The sequence below is a fragment of the Hippoglossus stenolepis genome, chromosome 1 (assembly GCF_022539355.2).
Source record: "Hippoglossus stenolepis isolate QCI-W04-F060 chromosome 1, HSTE1.2, whole genome shotgun sequence".
Lineage (NCBI taxonomy): Eukaryota > Metazoa > Chordata > Actinopteri > Pleuronectiformes > Pleuronectidae > Hippoglossus > Hippoglossus stenolepis.
Window position 1 is genome coordinate 20,863,762 of NC_061483.1, and position 6,034 is coordinate 20,869,795.

The following is a 6,034-nucleotide window of genomic DNA, read 5'->3' on the forward strand; positions in this document are numbered from 1 at the left end:
TTTTTTACCCACTTTGATACAGTTGTTTGTGGATTCTTGAGACTTTTGTAAATTAAATAAAGTTTTTTATTCAAGTTTACAAATAATAATAATAATTAGTATTATTATTGTTATTATTAATATAAAACATGGATACTTACAAACCCTATAAAATGAACATATCTTCCAGCGTAACAATACTATAACTTTGTGTCAAAATGATTTGTACAAACTTCAGACTTGTGGCTGCAATAATATATAATAGAACTTTGAAACTATATAAATGTATATGCATGTATAAATATATATAAATATAGTACAGAGGCATTTGCTTTACATCTTAACAGTTTGATATCATGTTCCCGTTTACAAAATGCTGAATGAAATGTTGTGCTGCACACACTGTACACAAATGGGTGTGTTTCATGTCTTGACACATTTGATAACACTCCTCAGCTCATATTGACAATCATGTAAGTCAGATGTGCAAAAACAGTCACTGAGCCAGCAGGGTACATTTATCAGCCTCTTTAAATACCAGAGAACATGATGATAGTTCATGTCTAATCCCTTATCACTGATGGGGAGTTATTCTCACACTGCACACATTTTCCTGTTTTTACACCGTATATATTTGTTTGTTTACATTCATATTTTTCTATATTTTCTATATTCTTTACACTTAAGTATTGCCTGTTACTTATTACTTACTGAGGCCTATTTTGACTCTTGCTGCTGTAATACTGCAAACTTCCCTATTGTGGGACTAATAAACGATGATCTTATCTTATCTTATCTTACATGTACTTCCTTCATCATGCTCATTTACAAAAATCACACGTGCTGTTGGGAAATATCAATCATGGACAAGTCAGTGTCTAAAATACATTTAAAAGAGGAATTTCCATCAGCAAGTGAAAACAGAACTGTGTCTGGAGACGCTCTTTCTACAGTCTGCCAGTAAGAAACGCTTATCAGATAAGTCTGTTACACCAAAACCACATCCTTCTTCCTTTTTCACTTCATTAAAATCTGCATTCACATTAGCTTCTTTGTTTTTAACCACATATAAAACCTGTGAAAACTTGCCAGTATTTAATGTTATCACGGCGGCTGTTTGAATCTATACCAGTCACATTTGTAGATAGCAACTAAAGGTAAAGAGCTGCACATGTGCTGCTGTGCTCGGTTAAACTTTAAACTAATATAACATAAAATTTGTGCGATATGTTCGAGACTGTCCTTTGAGAAAATGACCCCATATGTCATATTTGCAACAAGTTTATTGGTGTGGTAGTTAGGACGGGAGCAAATGAGGAAGTCTGGTTACATAGTGTCAAGAGCCAAAATGTACTTGCAGTGACAACAGCGTTATTAAACTTTTTATGGAAGTGTTTTTTATGGTTGTGCACTCACTGCACTTGATTAAGGTTAGAAAAAAGTTTAGAGCTCTGGTTTAAAACTCAAAGAATAATGTTTATATAAGTTTTACCTTGAACACAAAAGTGCTTCTGATGCCTAACTGTTTGCCTGAACTGAATTGTTGATTTTACACATCAGTGTTTGTTCACACTGTACGAACTGTACGAAGTCTGATGAATTGCCTCAAGTGATGTTACTTGGATTCGTGTGGGTTGGAGCTGAAGAACACATGTTAGAAAAATGACCAACAACAACAACAAATAAAACTCTATTTTTGTGGCATAGACTAAGACCATTGCTGAACCCCCCTCCTCCTGATCCATGGAAGACAGATGATCTGAAAGTATCTGGAACTAAACACAGACTGGTCAATCATTTGAGAGTAAATGCTGTAAATATAAATAAAGATTCTATATCAAATTATGATGCGTTTGAATCTTCAGGAATCTGGAGCATTAGGCTATTTGTGTGAATTAATACACTAAAGTGCTAAATATATTAAAGGTGTATGTTTAAGATGAATCTGTATCTTCTCACACTAGTTTAAATATATTACACTTTTTCACATAGATATTTCATCATGTTATTTGAATTTATAGACACATATTTCTCCTGAGCATCTGTTCTTCTTCTCTCTCCTCCTCCGCAGGCTCGAGCCATAACCTAGACACATACTGTTTCACAGACCATGGTGTTGTGTCTGTGAGGCTGTGATGTAGTCTGGATTATATAACCTTTGGTGGTAATGTAATGGACTGAACGCTGACTGCTCTGCACTAAAGAAAGGAAACAAGAGGGACAATAACACAATGTGAACGAGCTGCACTTCTTGCCAGTTGCAGGTGTCCTGAGTCATTGACCTCAGGTGGGAAACGTCACTCCCCAGGGGTCGCTCTGCATTAGCGCTCTCCCATGCAGCAGATGGCAAACCACAGACAATGAGTGGATGAGACAGATGAGCCAGGTAAAGATGAGGGAGGGGCTGTGTTAATCTCCCACCGCTATGCTGTTGGAGGAGCGACTTGAGACCCACACATGCATCAGTGGGAGGGGGAGAGAACTGCTGTATTTAAGTATTATTACCCAGTATCTAGGGCTCAGGGCTGAATGCACAGCACATATGGTTGAGAATTGCGTGATGATCAGTAGAAAGAGGAGAAAGAGGTTTTTTTTTTTATTCCAAATCCCAGATTCATGGAGGCGAGGCATGACATGAAGGTTCAGCACCACCTGTTCTCTGTCGACCTCCAGTAACCCCTCCCCCCTCCTGTTATGTACTTTCATTCAGGGAGTAGCTTAGCAATTTAGCTAAATAGGCTTACATGTCAGACTCATCTGCTTTGCAAACGTCCACCATCACTTGTTGGCTTTCTCACCGTTATGCAAACACTTACACTTAAGTTGCTTAGGTTTGCTGTGGTTTTGGCTCGGTCATGTTTCTGGGCTGTGAGACTCGTAAACTCAAACATATCAGTTTCTGTAATAGAGAACAGGTCTGCAGTGTCTATAGCTGCTCCTGCTCCTGTTCATTCACCGCTGGGTCAAGACAATGGAAAGTTGGACAGACCGGAAAAAATAACGATAGCTAAGTCCATTAACTCCACGGATAAGCATCTTTTCCATCCAGGACTATTTGAAAACTGACCCACATAGTAATTGTTGCTCGTTATTTCCTTTTCCCTTTTTTAGCCCTTAGGAGGTCCACCAGAAAATACATAATTGAATTATTTTATATATATATTCTATAATGTTTTTTTTTCGAATTGTTTGAATATTTACCTTGTTCAATTTCATTCTATTATTTTCCTATGAAGTCAATATGGCTGTTCCCATACACCCACAATAAAAGTAATAAGAGTAAATAAACAATTCAACCATTGCATTGATTGCTTTTTGAGTGTCTGTTCATACAACGATATGCATTCAGATTGTACATCTTAGCTAGTATTGCAATATTAAATGTAATAGTGGCTGCCTTTTTACTTTTTGTGATCACTATATCACAATGTGAAAAAATCTTTACACAATGAGACCCCATCAATTATTGACGGTGATTTTCCATTGTAGGAATGATCAATGTTAACCATCCATTCATCTGCTTCTTCTTTTTGGTCACAACGGCTGGAGCGTAGTGACAATGGGAAAAACATGGGATACACACAAGGAGTATTTCACCGTCCTGACATATAGAGACACACAATGCACCATGCACGCTCACATTTACAGTTACGGGGAGTTAACCTAGCCTGCATGTCTGTGGACTGTGGGAGGAAACCATGAGTTCACTGTGAAAACCCACGCAGGCAGCGGGAGAACATAACAAACTCCACCAGCATTCAAACATTGAACCCTCTTGGTGTGAGGCCCCACTGCTGACGACTGCCTTACATTTCACTTTGTGTATTGATAAGTATTTGCTCTTTTCCCAAAGACCTGTATTTGTAGTAATTTTACAGACAGTGTGTTCTATGACTGTAAATATTACATTGTAGAAAATATTTCATGAGCATACACAGTCTATGTTAGCATCCAATTCTTCACAGAGAAAATTAAAAAAAAAGAACAGAAAATGTTTTTTCTTTTATCTCATTCCATGTTAAATATTATTTGATTAAACTATGTGGCATCTACAATGTGTTTTTATGCATTGGATGGATGTCTTGGAATATATACCTGGCTATATCTACGTTACTATAACTGCAGGATTTCTTTTTGCGGTCTATGATAGATAAATTAGATGATTCTGTATGTTAAGCTTATCTACAGTGTATTGAAGCAACATTTACATCGGCAAAGTATTCCTGCTACTAAGACTTTAACCTAATTATCAGGTCTCATTCACAGATTGTTAAAGGTTTTCTTCCCTACAGTCCTGTTTGCCAGGTTATGTGATGGTTGTATCATTTAACTGACACATGAATTATGGGTGACACATTTAACATGCACTGCTGTTCATCAAGAAATGTTGATCAGCTGGTTTCGTCCTGCCTGACCTTGTTGATTGCCAGGACATGGTCACAACGGATGCAGTTTGGTGACACACTTCTTCACCATATTTTTAGTGACATGCATCAGAGCTGCGATATAACCTTTTTCAAGGTTTGCACTGGGAGATTCTTCCACACTTGCTACATGATTTGTATGAGTTAATATTACAGGCTGAAATGGCTGAAAAATGACAAACTGTTTTGCAATTGGAATTTTCAATGAATGTGTTTAAGGTAAAGCTGTGAAATGTTTTAGTCTCAATAACATCCCTAAGCTAGCTTGTAATTTATAACTTAAATACTGTGCATGGCCTGGATACTGGGTTCTATGTTTTCTTATGTAAATCACTATTCAGTCATTTTGGTCGCATGGTACCGGAGGAACAAGCTGTTAAACCAACACTGACATATGTGATAGGGTCATAGTGATTGTGTTTGCTAACAGTAGGCTATTTACACATTGAGCAAGCACTTACACTCACATCTCTCTCCATCTGGCAAATTTAAGTTAAAAATACTTTCGGCTTTTAGCTTTGTTTTGGTCTCCACCGTGGGAAATCCCAGGCCCATGGCTGCTGAATGCCTCACTGTTTTTACCCTCTCTGACTTTGTGTGTCTGTGTTTTAATGACGGGCAGATAGCGAACAGTTGACTCACAGGGCTGTTTCGTTAATGAGATTGATTAGATGAACCAAAACAGCTAATAATGCTGAAAGTGTCTTTGGGGAGTGGCAGAGTCAGGTGACTAGCATCAGTTGTCATCCTGAAATATTTGTAATCTTGTTTGTTTTAGTTTTGTGTTTGTCACTTGTTAGAAATGTCATCCACACGCCCACTTAATTGCTGTGAATTTTCTGAGAGCAACTCCACCAGAAACAACTAATCCAATGAACCAGATCAGTTTTTCTCAAATTGGGGTCCATGCCAGGGTTTCTGTGAAAAGTTTACAGATTCATACATTAAAATGGTCATTAGGTATTCTGTGTTAACATGGTGAAGATATTTTAAAAATATGTCCAATATGTTTCTAGGCGGTTTTCAGACATGGATTCCGGAGGAACTTCAGAGAATTGGGCCCCCACTTTCTCCAGAGGTTTCCGTTCACACATGAAGAACACAGCAGGAGATTCTCCGCTCAGCAGCGTTCACAACAGCAACAAATCCACCAGAGATTCATGCAAAGGGGGGGGTGCAGCAGGCACAGACAGGATGTCACGTCTTTAGACATATTTCTTTTCTTTTCTGTTTTATTCATGTTTGTGTCTGTCGCATGCTAGAAAAGATCATCAACACGCCCCATCGGTTACGGTGGGGGGGCCTTCAGGACATTCTGTGGACTTTTTACAAGGTGGCTGGCCAGAGAGAGTCAGGAGGCAGTCACTGGGACTTTTGTGTTCACACCATACACATACAGGTTCTCCACAGTTCAGTGCATGTACATGTCAAGTAGATTTTTCCAAGGGACACATGAGAGGGTCCCCGGGAAATGTTCTATCTTGCAATTTTGACAAACTCTGGTCCAGATAAATAAAACAAATATGAACATGTGAGATAAAATAACGTGGGAAATAGTTTTATTTTAGTTTGTTCAAATGATGAGTGTTTATCACAGCGTGTATAAATACATTCACACACACACAAACAAA